This window comes from Anser anser (genome assembly GCF_964211835.1).
Source record: "Anser anser genome assembly, chromosome: 4".
Taxonomy (NCBI): Eukaryota; Metazoa; Chordata; class Aves; order Anseriformes; family Anatidae; genus Anser; species Anser anser.
This window is the reverse complement of record NC_139724.1, coordinates 25,006,394-25,032,415: the sequence shown is the minus strand read 5'-3', so window position 1 is coordinate 25,032,415 and position 26,022 is coordinate 25,006,394. Positions and strand designations below refer to the sequence as shown.

Sequence of the window (26,022 nt, the reverse complement as noted above, 5' to 3'; positions counted from 1 at the left end):
TTTTAGCTTGTAAAAGAGAGGACTGGATAGGCGTATGGTAAAGCTCTCCAGAATCATGACTATCTTGGAAAGGCTGGAGAGGTAACCTATACACCGTCTCTTTCAGCACAAGAACTTGGAACTAATGAATGAAGCTAGTACGAATCCAGTGATTGATCATGTAGTGGGGATATACATCTTCTGAAAATTTTTCAATGCATATTCTATATACAAAAATTTAATAAGAGCTAAAGCAGACAACTATAAAGATTCTTAGAAATGCAATGCAAGCAGTTGTGAGAGGTTATTAAGTCAACTACATCGGGGTCAAGAACTTCCAAAAACTGAAAATAGTTGAGGTCAGGAAAGTACTAAATGAAATGCAATCCGTGCCTTCCCAGTACTTGCTTTTCCCTAGCCATTTCCTTTATCTCTTAGGGTCAGGATATAGGATTACAGAAATTACTCTGAATCCACGTTCTTAAAGTTTTGTGAAGTTCAGTTCTGGTTCATTATTTACTTATATTACCTACTCATTATTTATTTATGTTTATTCTTGTAAATAGAACTAGTTATTGCGCCAGTAGTTACTTTATGGAAATTGTTTCATTCGCACATTCTTAACAAATTTGTACAAACTTCATTCTCTCACAAACTAGCAAGCTTCTCCAAGGAATGTTTCAAAGAAAAAAAGTGTCAAAGAATATTATGTAACTACAGAGGAGTATGAATAAAAGAAAAAAACACAACACCTATACTTACATACTGGAGATTATTGTCATTACAGCAGGCTAATTAAACTTACACAGAAAAAGTCTATTCAATAGTTACTGTGTATGGGATTTTTGTGTGTAGTTGTTTCTTTAAGGTTTGACTGCTCTGTTCAAGAGCCATGGTCAGTGCGTGGTACTGTAAAACAAAGTACAGAGTTACTTTAAACTTTCAGTCAGAATATACTAAAGACATGATCTGAGAAGAATTTTATTATCTGTAATCAGCACAGAAGTTAACTTGGTTCCACGTCAGATTCTCTTGGGAAGGAAAAGGGAGTTGTTAGTATTTACTAAACAGTGTAATTTCAGCCTACCACCAGAGCAGGTATCAGACTTTAAACTCTTACCAATTCCATGCAACCACCACTGCACAAAACATAATTATAAAAACCTTAGGCTAGCTTTCATTATAAAGTAAGCTTTTACCTCAGGGTAATTACTACAAGCAGAACGCATGCATTGACAAGGAACTTCAATTTTTACTACCAAGTAAATAAGTATAAAGAAAAACAAGCAGAACTAAAGGCATAATGCTGACTAGTCTGTTTCAGCTAAAGGCAGAACTGAAGAATCTTGGCTCTGATGAGCTTTTACTTCAGGATAGATCTGTAAAACTAGATGTAAAAATAAAACTAAAATAACAACAAAGAGCAACCATTCCCAAAGTATCATTTTATGAAGCAATAAAGAAGAAAGTTTACACAGACAAAAACACACAAAAAAATATAAAAAAGCAAACAAACAAAAATAACCAAAATATCTCAATAAACTAAACAAAATAGGATTCTAGAAACATTACATGTTTCTTTTGGAAAATTAACCATATTGCCAACACCCTGACTTAAATTTTTAAAAGAAAGTAAGCTTCCAGGTTCCTTGACAGGAAATATCACTTTATTTGAGAAAATCTTGCAGGATTCAATCAAGAATAGTGCTTGAGAAAGGACCCAACCCCCCATAATTATAACTGATTTGCATCCCAGCAGTTTGAGATACTTCCTTCTTTTGTAACACAGATGATAAAGATCACCAGACTATTCTCAATGTAATCATTAGTAGACTTCTTTGTTTTCAGATGAGCCCTGATTTAGACCTTAGGTGAACAGATGAGCTATCTCATACATCAGGTTTTCTCCAAAATAATGAAGGTATTCGTTACTCAGTTTAGCCAGTGTGTGATAACTAAAATCACCAGTACCTGGTAAAGTCCTAATGAAGATAAGTCAGTTTGTAATTTCAAGATGAATTTGGAGATTGAGTTTTGCTTCTGCAAAATATGCTGTGTCAAATTACTAATGTGTGAAAGCTGCAAATCGTCTGACTTCGTTAGGAATTTATTAGGCATTTATTACCATAGATGAAGGCACACCTACTTGCCTGCTGAAGGCATATCCTGCATAGAAATGGCTTTCATGCTTGGAAAAGGTTTTGCTAGCTGCAGGCAGACAAGTAAGCAGGCAAAATCAGGTGCTCAGAGTTTACAATCGTTTGGGCTATTTGGCTGCTTCAAATTAGCAGCTGCTAAATAATTTGTGGCTCACAGCCTACATTTTGGAATTTGAGGCACCCTCCTCCCACAGTGGTTTGATAGAGGTAGCTGTCAAGATCTTTATGAAGATGGATGGTGTCATGCAGACCTGCTAAATTTTTGCTTAGAGAGCTGTAAAAAGTAGGGTTTTATTTAATTTAGGTAGTTAATCCTTTTCCTTTTAGCAAGGGCTTGCTTCTTGTGGTTTGTTTCAGAGTTTTGTGTGTTTGTTTATCTGCTCAAGAGTATGTTTATGTTGTGCTGCAAAGTTTGTGGAAATTTCAAGAACAAATATAAATAATGCTACAGGGTAGATAAAGAACACCTAAGATTGTTAAGAAAAGTGAAAGAAGCCAGTATCTAAACATCAACCGTGGTTTTTCCCCTTATTTTCTACAATGTTGACTGAAAACAAATTTGGCAAATGGCAGAATTCCAAATACTGTAATTCATCTGGTAGGTTTTTTTTTTCTGATATTTGACATTTTGCAATAACTATTCAATATAGTGGATGCTCTCTCCCTCTCTCCCTCTTTTCCCCTTACAAAAGACCAAACGCAAAGAACTTATAGAAACGTTGTATTTCCATAGGTGTTATGACTGTGAGAAAGCAGTGGATACAGGAGTGGATTGAGGGTGTAGAAGGATATTTCTCTTGCACTTAGGGCAGATAGAAAAGGTGTAATTGGACTGATATTTTCTGTCAAGATTATGTCAATCTTGTAGTGGTAACTTGCCCACAGCATGACAACACCATATAAGTTTCTAGTCTCTAATAATACAGAATGAAGTTCTTGGCTTCTGACTAAATAAAAGTTCCCTGCAGGCTTACAGGGATAACAAAGATTTCAAGTAGCTAATATATATATGTTTGTATAAACAATAATATATAAACATATGCACATATACGTAGATGTATATAAACAATTCAAACGAATTAGGAGATATTTAGCCATTTGTTTTCTCACCTTGACTTGTGAGTATTAATAAATTCAACATAAAGTAATACAATACATTGAAAAGAATAAAGAGTGAGCTAAAAATAATAGCTCAAGAATTAATCTATTAAATAAACTTAGTATCAACTGTTAATGTAATTAATAATTATAAGAAAACTTCTTGTAGTCTTGGAAGTATATAAACAGTTATTTTTTTCTTTCTTTTTTTTCTTTTTTTTTTTTTTAAGGCAGCATTTTTTATTAGTGGTTCCAGTGCACCAGGTCAGTCTGTTGTCAGTTATCTAATTATGCTTAACATTTAATTTTAATTATCACTATAACCTCTAGTATGATAGACTATTTCTAAAACAGAGGGATCCTTCCCTGTTTTCATACTGGTGTTTGGAAAAGTGTCTCACATTATTAGATCAGTAATTGTAGCAAATGCATAACATAGTTAACATTACATCTGCAAAGATAAATTCTGCATATGTTGAAGTTAATTTATTTCACTACTACAAAATCTTGGAGCAATGTTTTGACTCTCTATCACTCTGGGAGGACAGAGAGGGTTCTTAACTCTGATACAAGAAGACAACAAATGTAGGATACATAGAGCCCTTCAAGAAATTATACATTTTCATTAAAAAGCAGTTGTCACACATTTTCTTTTATACAAAATTAACAATAGAGTTATTTTTTTGATATCCATGAAGATATTATAGAAACTGAAATGTTCTTTGCTGTGTGTATTCAATGAAAGTTATTTCCCTGAACAAAGAGATAATTGTTTTAAGACTGGACTACAAAGTCAAGATCACTTAGTTCTGGTGATAGTAAAACATGGTCTAAGACAAGCTGCTTGACCTGCTCTGACTTGCATAGGCTGCAACAATTTGTTAGTAAAACCTCTAGCTTATCTCATTTTTTTTGTTAGTAAAACATGGGTAACAACAACCACCATGTTAGGTCTTGGAGAACGCTTGTACAGCAAGGTAAGGTGCACAGAATACAACTCTTTGCTCACACTGGCGTTCCTGTCAATTTAGTAAGTGAGATGATCGATCAAAATGTACACTGGCTTTGCACAGAACACAATCAAACCATATAATATGGCAGGCAATGTTTTTTCCATTGTGAATGTAAATTGACAACTGCCATGTAATTTTATTTTATTTTTTTCTTGTACTGAAATGCCAGTTAGTGTCAGTGAGGAATAAATCATTCTCCTAATATGTTTTCATATCTAAGTGATCTACCTACTGGGCCTAGACAAAAGCAAAGGAGAACCTTGTGAGTGAAAGGTCCAACAGTAATGGTCAAAGATATACAATTTTGCCATGATAAATGTACTAGCATATATCAGAATATGGTGACACAGGTCTTTTGCAGGAAGGTGATGGGTACATCCAGGGCTAGAGTTCGGTAAATTTATTTGATCTTTAAGAGAAAATGAAGCTAAGGTAAAACAGAAAGATAATTTTTTTAAAACTAATTGTCCATCCTTATTTAGAACCAGAACATTTTATTATGAATTTACTTTGGATGCTGAGTTGTTATCATGCTGATATGGTATAGATCACTCCTCGTATAAAAATAAGGATGCTCACCTTTTGTTTTGGATTTGCTTTTGTGTGTAAAAGAAAGCTTTAAATTAATTTGACTCTGAATTTCTCTTGTATTTCTTTGAAATTAAAAGACTGTTATTTTATGAAGTGAAAATGAAAGGGTTTATTTAAATACTGAGCTTTTCTGCAATTTTTGGTTAAACTTTACTTTTTTTTTTTTTTTTTCTAAATGAAACATCTGAACATATTATTTGCCTGGGTCAAAGTGTCCAGTAAACAGGGCTCTTCTATGTAGGAGGCTATGTTTATAGTCACATAGTCATTCCATGCTGAAAAATGCAGAGTAATTATCTTGCTAAGTGTTATATATCACTTCAGTGGTAGAGTCAATGTTCTAAATTTAAGTCCTGTACTCTGGAGCTTCAAAAATACAGATCATACGATACCTAGTAATTTCATTTAGTTTGTGTAATGGTTAAATTCTAACATGAGACTGAAACACCATAATCTCTGGGAAGAGAAAGAACTGAATTAAATAAGAACTTGCATATAGGGTGAGGTCTCATCAATGCTATTCATTCAGCAAGTTAAAGAGACGAATTTGTATGGGGACTGATGCAGTTGTGAGCTAGCTTGTTTGCTTTTCTAGTGTTCTCTGTATGCATTAGTTCATTTTTAATGAAAGATTTGGAGGAAATGCTCATTTTTAATGATATTTTTGGGTTTTCAGAAAGGATTCACGAGGCTTTCTTGTATGGTTTGTGATTATACTACTGAAGAAAAAAATGTGTTACCAAGCTATTTATTATATTTTATATCAGTATCTAAGACACCGTGGAACTTACACCACTTTCTGTGCAGAAATAACCCTGCTGAAATAAACCCAGGGATTGAGGGTGAGGAAAGTTGTACATATTTTGAAAGTTTACAGATTATAGAGTTAGAATCTGCAGTATGTCTAGTAAATTGAGACCACAGTGTCACAGTGAATGGACACTTTTTGCTTGGTTACGTTAAATGCAGTGTCTCAATATACAGAGATAAACCATATATGTTTGTTTGAGAGGCTAAGAGTAGATTAAGAAGCCAATCATGAAATAATGAATTGCTATGAGAAACAAGTGTGCTTCTGATGCAATTTTCTACTTAGATCTGCCTTACAAAATAAGAGTTTCTCTCATGTCCAGGCAATGTTTAGAAATGCAAAGTCATAGTAAACGTTGTGAAGTACATTTGAAGGTGAGAAGGCAATCCCCATATGCTGTTTTAAATTGGTAAAAGCTCACACAAAATCAAGCCGTAATTTCAGCATAGGGTACTATACTGGTGTTTTTTTTTTTTAATTATTATTTTTTATATATATAATATGTTGCTAGTGCTGTGTATTGTAGATATTAGTAACAATAAGTAGTGATATGAGCTTTCTTTTTGCTCCTGTAGCAAGCACAATAATTGGATTATATTTATATGGGATAACATATGGAAAGTTCTTCAGATGGTGCTAGTAATTAAAATATATGTTCGATGCAGTTTTGCCCAGGCAATCTAGAACTATTACAGATACACAGGTACACTAAAAGTGAGATTTTATTTTAAGGCAATTTAGGACTCTTGACTTACAGATGTTTATGTAGTAAGTGACATGAGATACTTAAAGAATGTTGTTATTTTTGCATGTATAAATGCTGAACAAGAAAATAAAACAAAAACCCATGTTATACCATGAAAATGATACATATCTAAAAAATTCCTTGTCTCATATTATTTATATCTCCCAAATTTTTCATGCAATGCATACTTGAACCACCAAGTTCCATTCTTCCGATTCTCTAGATACTAAAATTTTTGTATGCTCCAAGAGAAACTTGAACAAGTTCATGAGGTAAAAATGGAATATTTACATGCACATTGGCAAAGAGACAATATGTGTCTGTCGTATGAATTTTTCTTTCCATTAATATTGTTTATCCTTTTTGGTAGTGGAATTATGACTTACCATGCCCAAAAGAAAATGCTGAATTTTTAAAAAGTAGAAGTTGAAAGGGGAAAAATGATGAGATTATTCACTACAATTATCACCATGGTTGTAAAACCTGAAGTAATCTTGCCTTATGCAGTGCGCAAGCAAAGAAGCCTTTAGTATGAAGTGTCTTGTATATGTCAGTCTTGTGAAACAAATTAAAATCATACTAAGCTTTCATATTCTTAAACATTTTCAACTAGACTGATGAATTTCTTTACCAGTAATGTCAAATACTTACAGATAACAGTAATGATGAACTCCAAACAGCAGGAGCATAGCATAACAAATTTGGAGCTGATGATGTGTTGGAGCAATTAGCATATCCTAGGGAAGTTTTTTCTCTTTTTTTTTTTTTTTCCCAGAGGAAACAAAATTATAAGAGAACATTTTAATATCTCCTTTTCCAATACAATAACTTCACTTATTCCTAAGTAAACTGGAAATACTCTTGGTAAGTATATAGAGTATAAATGTAATATGTAATGATGATCTTATGCTTCTTGTTTTAATACTGTACATTAGAATATGAACAAAACTGAGGGCAAAGGGAATGCTAACTTTAACTAGGAGATTGCTTTAGGCTACAGATATGTTTGTTTTAAGTGGGCAGAAGACTACATGAAGCAAGTCTATTTGAAAAATCTTTTGTATACCGTTTTCCTCCTCCATCACAGGAATTTTCAGAGAGAGAGAGATTCCCCATTCTTTTCTCGTAGATGATATGAGATTCATTACAGGTAGGAAGGTTCTTTGGTGGCACCAGACTGCCTCTAATGTGGTTTTGAGGCTACAGGATCAAATAAAAGTCAGTAGTCCATCTGATAAAAAGCTGACAAGGATTTCAAATGAGCAGATCAAATTGGTAAGAAAATGATAAAACGGAAAAAAAATCAGGTGAAGTGCTCTCTCGCTCTGATTTGTATTTGAATTATATTTTGTTTATCTAAAAAAATCTCTTAAAAGATGAAGTCAAATTCTTATATATTAATAGCTAATTCAGTGTTTTCTAGAGTAAAAGTTAAAAACAAACAAACAAACAAAAAGCAAAAAGGGAAACAGTAGATATGTGCAAGCTTTCTGCATGCTCAAGGAAAAAATCTGCATTGCCCAAAGAGAATAATTCGTGTCAATTCTAAAATCCTCCAATGCCGCAGGGCATTTCAGCAGTAAACTTGGTCTCCAATTTTTCTTCCCTATCACAGCAATCCCCTTTCTGGCACTCTGTATTCTGAAGAGTAATTGCCATGAGTGTGAAGAAAGCAAGGTTTAAAGCACTATGCCAAATTGGAAAAATAACTTTCAATGTTGCAGAAGTACTCACTTTCAGCCATTTTGAGGAAAATGAATTTTATGGTTCTTTGCTGTTGTGGTTGCTTTTGCTGTGAAACACTCCAAAGCATCTCCTTTCATGCAGATTTGAAAACAGGAATGGCTTTGAAATAACAATATTCATAAGACAAATTCACGTTTGAGTGTTGTGGTTTGATAAGGCAGCAGCAGGCTCAGAACACAGCTAAAGTTACTAGGAGAGAAAGAAGAACAAAGGTCATCGGCTTTGATTGCACTGATAGGGAAGCTGGTATCTATAACTTGTTTTTTTGTACTTTGTGTTTACTGTAGCATGAGATAAAGCATTTTGAAGTCGCATGTAGTCAATAAGCATACTGCTGACTACACGTGAAAGAGGAACCAAAAGAAGAATCTGTTCTGACTGTAGGCAGCCGAAATTTTACACAGAAATTTGCCTCCTGATTTCTGTATGTTTTCTGTGCTTTTCTTGGGCACTGGAGCAGTGCAGTAGTCACAGCACCAAGCCTGCTGGAGTTCAAGTAGTGTTTGGACAACTCTGTCAGACATATGGTTTGATTTTTGGGGGTCCTGTGTGGATCCAGGAGTTGGACTTGATGATCCGTGTGGGTCCCTTCCAACTCAGGATATTCCATGATTCTGTGATAAAAAATTCGTAAATTTAAACCTTAGAGTACATCCAGTGAAGAAAGGGAAAGAAAGTATTTATCGCTTGTAATTGGATAATGGAAGAATTTCAGTCCAGATGTTATAAACTCTATAAAAACAGATGTATTCCTGGGATTTCCATTATTTTCAGCCTGCATTTCTTAAGAACAAGTCATGAGTTTTGACTCCATCCAGTCTGACTCATAACCAAGCACAACAATATTTCCTCAGCACACCTCCAGAACTTATGCTTTTCAAGTAATTCCCTTCACAATGGGAAGCCACTCAACAAAAATAACCGTGGAATTAAAAGCTACAGAGTTTAGAGGAAATGGGAATGTATGGTGCTCATAAAGATTTGATTGCAGTCTGTTTACTGAGGCACAAAAACTTAGCGTAATCTGTAGACCCATGGGCCTGATGATAACTGGTCAGTTTAGCTTTCCAGAAAAAGAAAGTATTTATTTTTTTGGCAAGGAATACCCGTAAGTACAAGCAACATAACATTACTAAAAAGGGGAACTAGAGCAGAAAACCAGTGAACTTGCTTTTGAATAAAGTCGTGCAGAGCTATAACATGGTCTGTTGTTCTAGGATTTGTTCTATTGGTTAAATAGGAAAAAAAAATGCAAATGAATCCACATAAACATACCTTGCTGCATTAAAAAACGTTATTCAAATGCATGGTAACTGTCAATTGAGTCATTAGGAAAAGAATGAAAGGTTAATTCAGTTTCCTACTTCTGATTTTATTTATTTATTTATTTTATTTTTTACCAAATGAGCTGTTGGGAGTGGTTGAGAGTACACTGCTGTTGCTGATACCAGTAAGAACAGAAAAGATGGATGAAAGTGGTAAGATGAAATTGTAAATAAAATCAGTGTTTTTTGTGTTTTTATATTACTTAGGAACTTTGGGATGGAGCCAGAAACTGCCTGACTCATTGTAAGGTCCTCTGTTTGTTGATCTCCTTTAGGACATCCTTTAGGGATCTAAAAATCCTAAGCCATTAAACAAAGCAGTCTGTATATACTCCTCCTTCCTTTCCTTATGCAGAATGAAGTTCACCAGTGCCACGGGTATCTTTGGCTATAAATGTTAATAATGAATTTTGAAATATGATAAGGGTAACTCAGCTAGTCTTTATTTACATACAGGTAATACACTCACAAATGCATGTTTTTACCTATCTGGAAGAAATTTAGATCTAAAGAATTCTAATTTACTAGAAACATACTAAATGTAAATGAGTGCATTTTGGGGTATAATCCTAGGTGCACTACCTCTCATTCATGCTCCTCAGAATCTTGGTGCAGTGATTGCCTAAAAGAGGTTTGAGAAAATTATGTTATTTCTTTTGAGAAACAAAATTTTCCATTCTTTTTGAGAGTTGTGAATTCAGTTTCTGACCACTGAAACGTAGCTTAGCCTGCCACAACTTACTTTGGTCAGTTAGAATTTACGTTCCTTCCTGTTTTTAATGATAAAAAGGGAAATTGTGAGCTTGTTGAATTGACTTAAATTACTGAGGGGCAGCTGGTATGAGGGAGAGGGCAGGGCTGCATATCTGGGGATCAGGGAGGAGTGGAAGAAGTGAGATCACCATTTTCACAGTCGGTGGGGTTGTTGGACTGACCTAGTTTTTGTCACACTGTCTCAGGACTATGCTGTCCTGTGAATCAGCACTGATTTCAGTAACTCCATCAACACTATGACTGAACTAACAACAGTATAATTAGGCCCCACTTGGCTTTCTTCTGACTAATTGTAAGTCTGTGACAGAGGGGAATTGAACATATTCTCCAAAGCTGGTGCCCTAATGAGTCACTCCTAAATTATACCTTTTTTTTTTTTTTTCAGGTTATACTGAAATACACTAGATCCTAACTAGTTCCTGGAAAATGATATTTGTTCTTGTTTTGCTGTTAACATAAAGTAAAAATACTTTAAACAATATTTAACTTCAATAAAAATGCTTAGTGCTATACACCCAAAGTACATATTTTACTTTGCTGTGACAAGGGTTTATGACATTTCATTTCTAGCCAGTGTTTAACATACCTCTATTTACTGTTCACGTGCATATATTCAGATCATACATGACATACTGTCACGGATAAGATACATTATACAATAATAGGTAGTTTCTATATCCTGGAAATTTTATCTGCATAAACATATGTGTGTGTATGTACATGGACATGTGCATATTCACACAGTAATGGAAGCAATGGACTAAAAGGAAATCAGTCGTTGAGTGAAATCCCATTCTGTTGCAGGCAATCACATAAAGTTCCATAATAGAAGTTCTCTTTTTGAAGGCTTTTACCCCCATTGCTCTCACTAGGAGTCTATTCCAAATCTGGAACGTTCTATAGGTTAGAACATTTTCTTCCATTTTGTAGTCTAAAATACAAATGACTGATTTTATTCTTTTTTGTCTAACAGTCTTAGCTTAAAGTCTTTTTTTTTTTATATATATATATATATATATATATTTATGTTTTTCCCCCACCAGGGCCATAGTGCTTTGCTCAGTTTCTAGAGATCACTCATAAAACTTTGCTGCTTCCTAGATGTAAGCTGTCCTATACTTCTCATGTAAAGGACAAATTTCATATTGTTTTTGTAATCCTATTCCTTTTCTGAACCCCTTTTAGCTTTTTGAACATATGTATTCAGTGCTGTTCCAGGACTGTTCCTATGGGACCTATTCCTTATAAAAGAGTACCCTTTGATGTTTCCTAGGATTCTTTTGGCCTTTTTCTCACCTGCAACACGTGGCAATTTAGAGTCTATAATCATCTTAGGTCCTTCTTTTTGTGCATTTACAGCAAACTTGTTTTATACTACTGAATGAAAATCCATTACTCCTTTCTTTTCCGGTACAGAAGATAATTTAGTTCCTTGTTATATGGATATTGGCAACACCTACCAAGTAATTCTGATAAAAGCTAATTTTGTCAGTACCTATTTTTACAGTGGTCTTTGATGAAAATGTTAAATTCCACCATTTTTTTCCTAGCCATATACTATTCACTGTAGTTTTCCTGCTATATCTGTTTCAGCAAAGGCTTATCTGTAGGGCACTGCTGTATGAAAGCTAAGATCGATGAGATCTACTTCACCTTTGTCTGGAAGAGTATCTCATCAAATGAATATATCAGAACTCTAGATGTGATTTATCTTTGTTTCTCTATGTTGCAATATATCCTACTCTCTACGCTTATTCTTATGCCTTTAATTTCCCTCTCTATGGAATCTGCTTTAGATGTATGGGTGCTTTTGACAACATTGCAAACCAGCAGTTTTCTAGGCCACCTTTCCTTCCATATTTTTTAAAAAAATGTTAACTATTGTAAATACAATTTTTTGTGGCAGCTCTTGAAAACTGTTTGAAACTGTCTGACTTGGAGTAGGACTTTATGTAATTTTTTTATAATGTGTGCAGTAGAAACTATCTGCATAACTTTTTAAAAAGAACAAGTCTCTTTCTGCACCATAGGTATAGCACTGATGAAATAGTATGTCCTCACGTAATTCAATATCTCCAGTAAACCATAAATATCATGAAGCATGAACCACAGTACAAAACAAAATCCTTGTTAGAAAAATAAATTCAGGTGAAGAGAATAAATGACTTTTCTTGACACCTTTGAATTCTCAGTATATTATTCACTGCTAATTACTGTGCCCTAGAGGGCACACAACCTGGAATTCCCTCTCTCTCTCTCAGAAATCAGAGGTGTAACTAATATGGAAGAAGGATGCAAAAGAACAACGAGCCTTTGCCAATTAATATATGATGTCTTTTGTCTAGAAAATATTCTACAGAAGAAACCTCTCACAGCAGGGCCAGTGAACCTGAGACAGCTAATATCAAATCAGCCTTCAACTTACACCAAAGAGCTTGCAATTGATAAGTGAAATACTTCACTGCACTCTCTCAATTTTAAAATTAGCATCCTTTTGCACATGCATTTTACACAGCTAATAATTATATTAAAGACAGGTCTATTACCTTCTCTGTGTCTTTAATGATATAAGAGTAATCCTTAGCATTAGGTCAATAATGTTTTTCAGATGTTTGAAATTACTTGAAAAGAGACATTTGGATCTGCTGACATTTCAGGATTTTGGAAGACAATCTAGGTCTTTCCCCCCCATGTGCTCTCTGAAATAGCTCTAGCAACCTCATATGTAATTATTGACATGCTGAAAATTTTGGCAAGTCCAGAGAAGAATGTACTTTAAAAATAAGTAGTGATTCTGGCCATATTTTCCTTAGCAACAGGAAGGAGGAAAAAAGGGGTGCATTTCTCTTAGAAATATTGCAAACCAAGCTGTAAGGATATAGATCTTTTGTGCTTTACTTTATTACATTTTATGTATCTGCAATTACATAAAAGCTCAAAAAGCTCAACTACATCTTCTTTAAGGTCAGCTTAGTGAAAAATAACTCTAAAAGTCCCTTACAATATTACAGATTCCCTGAATCCACCTTTTTCTCAAAGGTTTTTCTACTCACCAGGTCCAGCTGTCTTTCCATAAATGACACTAAGCTGTGGGAATAACATCAGTATAGCTGTAGGGACTATGGTGAAAGAATCCTAGAAAGGTATTGTATTTTCTTCCCTTACTGGCTTATGGCTGAAACTCATTTATAGGAAACGTAAAGTATCTGCAATAGGGAAAGCAAAAATTTCTTTGTATTAAAACAGTGCTATCCAAATGAAAATATGACATTAAAAAATAACATTCCTTCGTTAAGTATTCTCCATTCTCCCTAAGTAACACTGCCATGGAGCTCTAGGAGGATACGAACACTTTGATTGATGGAAGTGTGGAGAGAAAAATGCTGGGCAATGTAGGCTGCAAGACCGATTTACATACTGATTGTCAACATCTCTAAAAGAATGAAAGCTATTTCAAAAATCGATATTACCTTTATTGCCAAGTTGCAGTAAGTCATGTCACATTAATTAATTAGGTTCATTTAATGTGGATTTTCCTGAAGACTGTGTCTAGATACTCCCAAGAAAGTGGGCTAAAACATCTAAGTTTCTCATTGGGAATAGGTATTCCTCTTCTTTCCCTAATGAGATGTGAGAATGCCAATGTTACCTTTATCCAGTGATGATAAGTTTCCTAGGCTTCCGTAAGCCTTATATATATATATTTTATATATATATATATAATATGTGCATCTCTCTCATCATTGCTAGTCACAAATAATACCTTTATATTATAATTTTTATAGATAGTCACTGAAGTCTTTTATTGCAACAGTAAACTCTCTGTTCTTTCTTCGGTATTTTCAAGGTAGCTCTTAGGATGCTAAATGAATGCTGACCAGCTAGCCTCTGTAAGAGAACAAATTGCATGGAGTTTCCTAACTTTGGCCTCAGGAATGCATAAAATATCCTTCTGAAAATGCATATTCTTAGGAGATATCCCTAATATAATGACAGCTTTTACCGGGGAACAGCCTTCAGCAGAAGTTATCCTAAGTTCTGGATAGGTGAATATATTCAGAATTGTCAGTATAAGTCAATTTGATATTAAAAGGATTTTTTAAACAAATCTAATGTATATATAACTTCTATCACCTGATGTTTGGATGGCATTCTTCACAAATGTTTGTTTTGTTTTGTTTTGTTTTGTTTCTTCCTTATTATTTGTAACATTAATAACCTGGAATAAAAAGCTCTAAGTTTGGCTGTTGAGCCACAGAAAAGTCAAAGGAAATGTTCCGAGAAAGGTGAACATGCTTTGAGAAACACAGTGTTACTCACAGTTTTTATATAATGTCTGTTGCGATGGCATTGTTTCCACAAATCTAGTAGTTTGGTTTTACTGTGACCTCAAGCTGTCATTCCTGAGAAATGACATAGTTGTTTTAGCAGCAACAGAACACAAACTCCATACAATTATTGCATAGGAGCCATTCTTAATAACTTTTTCAGTTATCTGCTAACTCTGTATTTCCCATATAATTCTCAGTAACAATGAGTTTTAAAAAAACCAAGAGAATACATTTGAGAGAAACCTGTAATCTCAATTTATTTGAAATTTTTGTATAGTCCAATTATTTTTAAAATAACAGATCATTTATTTATTTATTTGTTTTATTGGACTCTGACCCTACAGTTTGATGACCCTCTGTGACCCCTTGTGTCTCACTTAAAATCAATAATTTTGCATGTGTCCCTTGCTTTAAGACTTGGTTCTAAATGTGTAAGTGCTTTAAACAGCTCTTGCTGATCTTTTTTTTTTTTTTTTTTTTTTTTTCCCTCCCCCAAATAGTGTCACAATCGTGTAGCTGAAATACTTCGGGGAATTATACCTAAAATGATCCTCCAACTTTTGTCACAGAAAATTTTCATTCAACAATAGAAAGTCCTCTTCTCCTTTTGAAAGTATTCAGATAGCTGTCTAGCAGTGACAGAATCCTGCCTCATCCATGATGAGTTTTGTGCCTTTGAGTGTAGTGAATAGAGAAGGAATGAAAAAACCTGTTCTTTATTTTCTGAAAGCAAAAATGGCATAAAATTAATATTTACTCAAAACGTTTGTGTTTCCTTCCTTAAAAGCTCTGTTATTACAGCATATGAATAGTATGTAGCTTGGCTTTGACAAGGATACTTCATTATTATTGCGTGATAGGAACAACTCTACCAACACAGTCTTAAAACATTTTGAAAAGTCTTGTGAAGCTGGGGAAGGAATTTTAAAAGGGGCCTCTCTCTCCTTGGAATAGACTCAAACTACATTGTTTTCATGTCACTTCACACTAGAAGTGAGCAAAATGTTTTGCTCAAGTAAGCAAAACAATCGACTGACTAGTATTTGTGTAGAAAAGAGAATATGGATTAGTGTGGCACACATGCTGAACATGAATAAACAGAGGCATGCTGCTATGAAAAGGAAAACGTATAAACAGAACTCTCTATCCAAAACATATGAAGTAATCCCTCCGCTCTGCTCAGCAATAGTAAGGCTTCAGATAGAATATTTTGCTCTGTGTTTCGGTCTCCAAGACAGGCGGAGAACTGGCTGAAAAACAACTAGAGGAGAGCAGTAACAGTGATTCGAAGTCTGGAAACCTTTGATATGTGAGAAAAGAATAAGCAAATTCCCAAATATATATATATATATATTTTTTCCTAAGAAGACTGAAAGCATATGGTGTGGAGAAGGAAGGTGGTAAATAAACTATTAGCAAAGAGGAAGGGAATAATTCATTTTCTTTGTTGTAGATGGAATGAGAAATAATGGCCTTAAGTTACAAAAAGGAGTTCTGTTAGATATTGAGAAAAACTTATAGGAGTAAGAATAATGAAGTCCTGGAATAAACCCTTAGGGAACTGTGGAGCTGAAATTATTTAAGTTATTTAAAAACAGCTTTATCAAGTGTGTCCAGACATACATTCTATCTTAAAGCTACTACCCCTATGATTTTATGTTCACTTACAACACAAATTTTAGACAAAGTGAATGAATACATGATTTTGCTTCAGAGAAATGGTATTACACCATTTTTCCTTTTAAACTGAAACTTTTAGTTAAGGAATATTTTAGATGCACAAAGATGAATTGTAATTTAGAATTGTACTCAATTTAATTGAAAAAAATAGTAAATTATAACTGTTTGACATGAATTTTAATGAGATTAAAATAAAAACCATCAGGGTGAATTTATTTCAAATTCTGTTTTGTGCAGTGATTGGAAAACCAATTATGCAGATATATATTTAACACAAAATAATAACTGTCCAAATGTTCTGTACTTCAGCAGGTAACTAAAAAGCAGCTAGAGCCTCTTTGTGTGTGTGGGGGTGTATGTTAAGTGCTGCATGAGCTTTATGCAGTTTAATTGCAAGACAGCGGTCAGAGGATTTGGGTGGGAGAAATGGAAGGACCATATGTTTCTACCTATTGATGAACTGAAGCAGCTAAAAGAGTGATTGGCTGCTATTCACTATTCTTACTGGCGTATTATGATGAAAATTCATGTATATTTTAGATCCTGGGCATAACGAATGATTATCAGCTTTTAGCAGCAGTAATTATTAATGTATTATATCATATTAGTATTCCAATTTCATACGTACAGTGAAAAACACCAAGATTATTCAGTGATAACAGTTATCACAGTATTTTTGTATGGTGCAGCAGTGGTCTTTGTGCAGAACCTCCAGGCTCATAGTAGCCCTACTAACTGGGCATCCCCCTGTATTCCTGCTTCCTCCTGCTGGTTCTTTTTCCAGGATGTCAGGGAATATTTTGTGCATGAACAGTCCATTCCAGCAGTTGTGGGAAAAATCCTCAATCATCATGAAAATGTTATTCCCTCTTATCAGCAAAGCACACAAAGGGGATCTCAGAGGAAACTTTTGATAGAGACAGCTGAGCTTGAGTAGAGAAAGCAATTACTTGTGGGATGGAAAAAACAAAGGAGATCTGAGTTCTGTCTTGCACTGAAGACTACTCAAATTGTAAAAGTTCTCAGAGAGACAAGTCCTACCTAGCTTGACTGAAGAGGTCAGGGAACAAATGGCTACTATGAGAAAGATTGCTACTTTCAGTCTCCCAGAATAGCTCTGTCCTTTTGTCCTTTGAAATAAGGGTTCATCTTCAGGGGAAGCTGAGTATAACTCCATGATGCTTTGGAGAATATGAGTCCTGTGAAGATTGAGTCTGTACCTACCATCTGCTACTATGCAGCTAATATGCAAAAATCATGAAGCCATTGAGAAGAATACAACAGGGAACAAGACTTAAAGCCACCTAATGTGTTTGTTTGGTATCCATACTACAGATGTTGCCCTAAATCTGACACATACTGTTATTTTTGAGATTGGAATGGGGCCCGAGTTATCCTCTCTTACTCTTCTAAAATTCCAGTTAGTTAATGGGAGTCATCCTGGAGAAACAGGAAAAATAGATAATTTGGTTCTTCATCTTTTGTGGTTAAGTAATTTTTTTTTTTCTTTTTTCCGTAAGAACACACTAAAGATTCACAGAACTATTGTCATGCGTGCAATATGAAGAGATTCAGTTCATAGCTTTATGATCATTCTGTAAATCACACTAATCTCTGCATCTTAGATTGTTCTTCTCCACAAGTAAGATGTGATTTTCATTATATGATCTCAGAATGGAGTTAATTACATGTTCTTGTTGAATAAACACTTCTGTTTGTTTTGATTCTGCTGCCTTCAGAACTATGTAAATGCAGCCATGAAGTCTGGCTAGCCAGGTTAGAATTCAAATTAGCTGCTCAAGACTAATTAACTTCTGTGGCTCTACTTCTATGGACAAAAAGACTGGAAATGCATCTACTCATTTTTCTTTTACCCATTTTCTATTTTGAATCAACTATCTCACATGAGAAGTGCATCAGGAGACTGCTTCCTTTCCAAAATCCATTTATGGAGTGGTAAATCTGCCAAATTAATCTTTTTGCCAGTCTAGATAATCTTAGAGTTATTATAATGATGTCATTAAATGGCTAGAAATCTCATACATATCAAGTAGAAGCAGACTATAGAAGAGCTAATAGAAAAGGAGGTCTCCTGGGTTTTGCCTTTTTTTTTTTCCCCCGGGAAAGTGCAACAACACCCAAAAGTGGTTCTTCAGCAGGGAAAATACAAGAAAAATCTGTTTAATCGCTTCTATAAGTTTTTTCCCTCTTTTTCCATGAGCTCTGGTGAGATCTGATCAAAGATATGTTCCTATCAACACAGAAGCTCCAGGGATACGGCTTATGTGTTTGGACTTAGTGCAGTGATAGAGACTGCTTGGTATGTCTGTTTGAAGGAGATATCTAGATTCTGAAAGAGTCCTCTTCCTTCCACAAGGGATTTAATAAGGTCTGTTTTTAAGGAAAATTACTCTCCAGGGATCTCAAAGGCATGACCTGCTGCCCTCTGATAGGGTGAAAATGCTGATAGAGAAAATTTCAATCTAGACTTTCAAGCAGAAATGGAAGAAAAGTCATAAACCATTGGAAATAGTAGTAGAAGATCTCTAAAATAGGATGAACAAAAATAAATTTAGTGATCTTTTTCTGTAATACTCAGGTAGTAACGTAAGATATCTAAGGCTAAGAGATTTAAGTGTTGCTTTCCTTGTTTCGACTCCTATGCTGTTTATTTTCTCCCTGGATATAAACAGTACAAACAAAATCACACAGAGCATTTCCATGTTTACCCTCAAAATTAAAAAAAATAATAATAAAGAAACAGAGTGATAGAAGAAGGCTTGAAGAGTTGTACAATAAAAGGAGGGTTATTTAATGTTTCTGGATGTTGCATAATTGCTATTTTACAAGTTTATTTTACTATTTAAAATATTATAGTGTAATTGAAATTACACACATGAGTCTAATAAGAACTTAGAATTACAAGAATAATGAGGCTTATGAAGCCTCTCCCAGCCACTGCTGAAGTCAGTATAAATATTTCCACTTCAGACAGAGGAAGGCTGGATTGCAGCAGAATTTAGAGTTAAGATGGCAAGCACATTTTACAGATGTTCTAGTTGGGTTCAGATGTTCAATGTTGGTTTAAAATCTGTTGCACATTATTTTTATGAACAGAATATTTTAAAATATCTGATTAACTTGTGGGCACACAACAATTAAACACTGGAAAGGACTCATAGTTTGCTTAACTCCCTTAGTTGAGAACATTTGTTTAAGGTCTGATGCAAACTGAAAATTTTCAGAATGATAATGTCAAAGGTGGTGATTCAATTTCCTTTGGAAAAGTAATAATTAACTTCCAGCTGAAATGAGATATATAACCACTGCCTTTTATAAGCAGGTAGGTCAGCCTGATCCAATTTCCTTAGACTTTTTTCCATTGACTGCAGACCCATAGAACAGGGCTATTGGGAACTACCCAAGCAGGCTTGACAGCAAATTCTTGTTCAGACCAGATTCACAGAAACTCCAGACACTAAAATGGTATCAAGGATAGTAAGTTTGGAACATTGCAACATCAGAATGAACTCTGTCACTCACTGACCTTCAACTATTGACTAGGCATTTTGGAGAACTGTTTGTATCTTTTTTTCACAGGAGGCTTATGTAGGTTACCGTTGGATGCATAGTTAGTAACATTCATAAAGTTTTAATATCCTCCATGATTTTTTCACTCAGGTGGTATTAGGAAGACAGTTCAGAGTCCTCACATAATCATGTTATATACCATGAAACTAGCATGGTTCAGAAACATTACTGATACTCTTACTCTAAGAATAGGCGAAATTAAATTGCCTGTTACCTTGTTAAAAGTTTTCTTCTGAAATACTTGTGACAGACTTCACACAGTAATTACTTGTTAGCCTTTTCTCCTCTGGTAGGTTAAATAACAGGTAAAAAGTTGATCTATTTTGTTATGCTACTTTTCTGTACTTTTAAATAGGGGCTAAAAGCAAGCCTATTAGCATGTTCCTCTGGAAGTGCTTATTTAAAAAACATTTGAGATCGTCTGAGATGCTATTTGAAAAGTAAAATGGCAAAACCATGGATTTGTAACATATTTTTCATATAATTTTGTAAAAATATCCTGTAGATGAGCAATCCTGTGGGAATCCTGTGGAAATCTTTCTGCATTTTAGTGCACCCAAAGTACCAAATGAATGCTCTGTTGGGAATATAAAAACTAACAAACCATTTACAACACTTCAGTAATGCCGGTGTCTTACAATACATTTCTTGAAGTTTGTCCTCATTCCTGCTACAAGCTCTGTTTGATCTGGAACATGTGGGTGGGCAAGTGCAAGGCACCAGCAGAAGTAAGAAAGCTGCAAATAAAACTTTGAAGGATCATTTGCCTTTGGCTGAGTAGGAGTTTTACCACTTGCTTTCATGATAATTAGATCGTGCTGTGGTAAGATAGTCTTGTCCCAAAATCAATGACAGAATAACATTTTACCCTCTTTTGTTCAAGAATAGTATGTAAACAGAGCTTGTGAAGTTATACACCACTCATTTTTGTCAACACAAATAGATCTGCTCTATCTGGAGCTGCTAAACTATGATGCATATGTAACTTGTTACCAATGTATGTAGAACTCGCGGGGCAAACAAACACACAGCAAGTTGAATGCTTTCTAGGGCTTAAATTAGACCCTGAATTAGAAAACCATTATACATGGAACAAGTAATGGAAAACACTAACAATTTCTATCATAATGGAAAAAAGTATTTTTGTTTTGAATGGCTTTGCACATGCCAAGAGAAACATGCAGGATATATTGTATCACATTGCTGCAAGTAAAATATTCTACTTTAATTTTAAAGAAGGTTAAGTAACTTTATAAAAATTCACAGATGAGCAAATACTGGCTCTGCCTTGCATTTACCCTGTAGCTAGCTGTCTCTTAAGCATTAAAAAAAATGTGGTAGAGCTCCATGACAGCTAGTACAAGTTCAGGAGAGATTATGAAGGCGGACAGGAAAAGATAGCATATAGGATTTTCTGAGTGTTTACAGAATTTTTCCATCATTCCTTTTGGGCATTTCAAAGCAACTGTGCCTGGTTTCTCAGGAGAAACCAGGAAAGGAATAAGTAAACTTTGTAAATTCTGATAGGATTTAATTACAGGCTTGTACACATCCTGCTTTAGTATTGCTCCAAAACTTTTCCCAAAATAAGTTACTTGGTTTAATATTTGCAACAACAAAATTCAAGTTCTGCTACTTAGAAGCCTTAAGTCTGAGACTACCGAAAAGGGGCTAGAATACTTTTGAAAGTGCTTTCAAAGTTATTTTCTCAAAACTATATGGTGATGTAACATTATTTCTCTATTACCCTGACCATGTTTGTATAAAACTGAACGGTTTTCCCGTTGAACTGAGATATGCTGTTCTTGTTTCATTTTTACTGAGCTTCTTTTAATGACATTGCAGTTAAATATGGAGTAGTTGGCTGTTACATCAAAATAATTTAGTTGAGTCATTTTTCAGGAGAGCCTGCAAAGCCAGGGGAAAAAAAGGTCTATAGCAAATTCAGTATTCATTGATTTGAAAGTTATGAATCCTGCTATGAACTTTAAATTCACCTTTCTGTAACTTTTGGTAGACAATTCATTAACTAGTATTAGATCCCAAGTTAATAGCTTTCATCATGGTCCTAATCATGATCTAAAACATGAAAGAAGGTATATATTGGACTCCTTTGAGAAATTAAGGACAAACAAGAAATCGGTGTTACTGGTACACAACAGTGTCTTTTCAAGCCTACAGCTATTCTGTGGTATCTATCTAATCTAGCGTCTTAAGTATCATTTCAGATCAAAGTTCAGGGGTGCTTTTGCTGCTGTTCAGTAGGTATGTGAAGGGATGAAGCTAAAGTAAGAAGGTGGTGATGCAAGGTATCAAAGGCAAGCTGTTACAGATTTACGTTGTTTGCACTGTTGAAGTATATGTGCTCACCTCTACTTAGATATCAGATAATATGAAGTTATATATTTCTCAGTGAAAGCTATATAGGCTTTATTTGCATTTAGTACAGTATAACACACATGTTGTTAGTGGAATAGCTAACAAGTAGAATATCTGATATGTTTAGTTAACAACGATATATATTTGTACCTGTACCTGCAACTGTCCTCTGTACACCATAACATGGGGAATCTACCCCAAAGACCTTCTAAGTTTAATGAATTTGATAGAAGAATGTAAATTTTTGATATCTTCTTTTTTTTTTTTTTTTTTTTTTTAAAGGCATCTTTAAAAACTGGGTAGCCATTCATTTCCCATGTAACAAAATCACTTTTAGCAATAAGTAGTTGAAAATCAACAGATACTTTAAAAAAGTATATTTCTAGTTTCTGTTCTAAAATACCATTTTTATTTAATAAAATGTCCAGGTACACATATAATTGCATATTCATATGTGAATTTAGACATAAACCCTTGGGCTCTGGCCCTCAGAAATTAACATAACACCTATTTTTGTTTCTGAGACAGCATCACCTCAAAAAGTTTGCATCACTTTTTAAATGAAGTGTGATTTATAGCATGAATAGCGCTTATCCTGTATAATTTTCCTTCTTAATAATGAATGTCAATGTTTGGAGTTTCTACAGAAGTATTCATTCTGCTAAATTTATTCTGTTGAAAAAAAAACCACAAACACCTGTGTCATCTTTCAATTCATATGGAAGGGAGCCATCTTGTGGTTCAATTTATAGTTTCCTAAGAAATGAAATATAATTGAAATAGGTAAGATTTTCCAATATTCTCTTACTATAAATAAGTTCAGCCTAATTCTAATACTATATGCACTCACTCTGTTCTAATATAGCTCCATGACAGTTTACTCTTACTTCATGCAGTGGCAAACAAGCTACATTATTATGTGCTTTTAAAAACATTTTTTTGGAATGTCTTCTCTATCTACTGAACATGCCTAATAAGAACAGCTCTACAGAGGGCTAAATATATATAAAGTAACACACTGTTTTTCAGAATAGGTCAGCTGTGCTATTTAGCTCATTAATAGAGGAATTAAAACATGACATAAATATGTTTCAAGCTGAACTCATTACCTCAGTAGAGATTTTAAATGGATATTACTTAAATAGAGGCTAGGTTTACAGGAAAAGTGTTTTGCAGTATTATAAATGGAAGTGCAAAATCCTCCACCTGGGAGGACCAACCCCATACATTAGTATCTGCTGAGAGCCACCCAGCTGGAAAGCAGCTTTGCAGAAAAGGTTCTGGGAGTGCTGTTGGGCACGAAAATGAACATGAGCAAAGACTTTGCCACTTTGTGGAAAAGATGACTAATGAAATCCTGGGCTGCATTAGGAGGAGTGATGCCAGCAGGTTGAGGGAGGTGAATATGCCCCTTCTCTCAGCACTGGTGAGGCAACACACAGAGTACTGAGTCCAGTTTTGGGCACCCCAGTACAGGAGACACTGGACTAAGTCCAGCAACAGGCCACTACTTTGAATAAGGGACAGGTGCTCCTCTCCTCTGAGGAAAGGCTGGGACAGCTCTGCCTGTTTCCCCTGGAGAAGAGAAGGCCCAGTGGGGATCTCATCAAAATGTACAAATATCTGAAGTGAGGGTATAAGCTCTTTTCAGGTGGAACCCAGTGGCAGGACAAAAAGCAATGTGCACAAACGCAAACACAGAAAGTTCCCTCTGAACATCAGGAAGCACTTCTTTACTGTGCAGGTCACCAAGCACTGGCACAGGTTGTCTTGAAAGTCTGTGGAGTTTCCATTCTTGGAAATCTTCAAAAGCTGCCTGGACATGGTCCTGGGCAACCTGCTCTGGGTGGCCCTGCTTGAGCAAGGGGTTTGGACAAGATGACATCCAGAGGTCCTTTCCAACTTCAACCGTTCTGTGATTTTCTGCTTCTGTGAAGTAAATGTTGAAACATTTATTTGCTGTCAATAAATATATATACATATGTGTGAACACACAGTACGTATATACATATATGTTTATTAAAGGTTTGGAAATATGTTATTCAATTTTTGAAAAAGTTTGATTTATTTTTCAAAATTATTCTTGCCTCTAATTCTAGTTTCATTACTTTGGCGAATTGTTTTCCAGGTTGTTGAATTCACATGCTTGTGCCTTATTCAGAAGAAAATGTTATCTAAGAAACATAGTTCTCAGATCCCATTTTTGTACAGAGAGTACAATACTAGAAATAAAATTGACTACATGGTCCATATGAAATTAAATGCTTGTTTCTTTTCTAACATGATTAGGTAGCTATATATGCAGACATGAAAAAGAAGATGTTTGAGACTCATTTTTCCAGAGTTCTGTGTTGAAAGGGCTGCACAGTTTATACAGCACAATCACATATTGGTCTCTTTAAGATCTGTTAATTCTTTATTTGACTCTCCATTGTATTACCTGGCTGTTACTTTCTTGTTTAATTGCTTGTTGCATGCCTGATATGCTGTACACCTCAACGTGAAAACAGTTACTACTGTATTAGTTTTATAAGATTATTGCTTGTGAACATATCCTAATAACAAAGTGTTGAACTGATGCTGCACTTTGTCATATTGGGTGGGCAGGGCAAAGCATCTGCCCTGAGGCTGCTGAAGACTTCTAGCCTACGTAGCATCACACTGATGTATGGCTGTTACTGAGACAAACATTTTTAATGTTCTTTGTAAATACTGCTATAATCAGATTAGCAGAACTGAAGATGTTCTCAAAGGACTTTTGCGTCCTCACTTGAGTTTTCTTGAAATCATTTTCTATCAAAAAAGATCTGCTACAGATCTACCAGTGGGCCCATCAGGACCTTCAGGCTATTTTGCTGCAAGCAAAATACTTTGCCTTTCTGATAATAAGCTAAGCATGGCTATTTTGGAATAGCTGTAACTATTTCAGTAGTTATTTATCAGGATAACTTTCCCTAAGTTTTCACATTTTTATTTTATTTTTTTTGTTTTTTTCAGAACAGGAACCCATTCTCTACCTGTATTTTGGAGACACCTCTTTCTCTCCGCTGTAAAGGAAGACTTGAAAAATCACACTCATTCAGTGCCTGCCATGCTCCCTCAAAACACCTCTTTCTGTATTTCATTAATTCAGTATTTTGGAGCTTAATCTGAATTTAAGGCATTTAATTTAATCTGTACCTTCTCTCTAAAGTTTTCAATACCAAAATATTTAAACGGTAATGCACCTTTACTACTGGTGAGGATTTCATTCTTTTTTCTTTTTTTTTTCTTTTTTTTTCCAGTGGTATTGGTAGTCCCTCTTGTGACTTTAACCACATTGCTGAAAACGTAATAAAAGTAATTGGATGGTTTCTGAAAAAAAGTTGTTTATTTTTTTAGAGGAAAATATATACAATAACTTGGGTGACACCATAAATTTCACGATTTAAGATTTCTGTCTGCAGAGAATATCAGTTTAAGTGCAATATGATACTGAAATACAATAAAAAGGACTTTAATCAAATCCATGCACAACACATTTACAGATTTTTACCAACAAGGAAGTACTTTGAGATGAAATTGCCAGTGAATGTTATCTAGACAGAATTCACAGGAGAATATGTTTAAAACTCACAGACAAGTTATTAAGACACTACTTTTTTTTTTTTTTTTTATGTAGCTTTTAAAAAGCTGGGATCATGAACACACAAAATACTGTATATTATGTTAAAACTTTAGGTCAAAAGCTTATGGCACAATTTCTTTTTTAAACAGCTCACAATTACACATTCATGGAACATCAGTAGCTATTAGTCCAT

At 34.7% G+C, this 26,022-nt stretch overlaps 1 long non-coding RNA gene across 1 annotated transcript in view; it reads left to right on the top strand.

Moving 5' to 3' along the window:
• The window catches only part of LOC310899217, a 63,090-nt gene extending 37,483 nt beyond the window's left edge, over window positions 1-25,607 (top strand). Inside the window, exon 6 of the long non-coding RNA XR_014584076.1 lies at window positions 25,220-25,607. This is a non-coding gene — a long non-coding RNA (uncharacterized lncRNA). The remainder of the gene's footprint in view (window positions 1-25,219) is intronic.
• The last annotated feature ends 415 nt before the right edge of the window (window positions 25,608-26,022 follow it).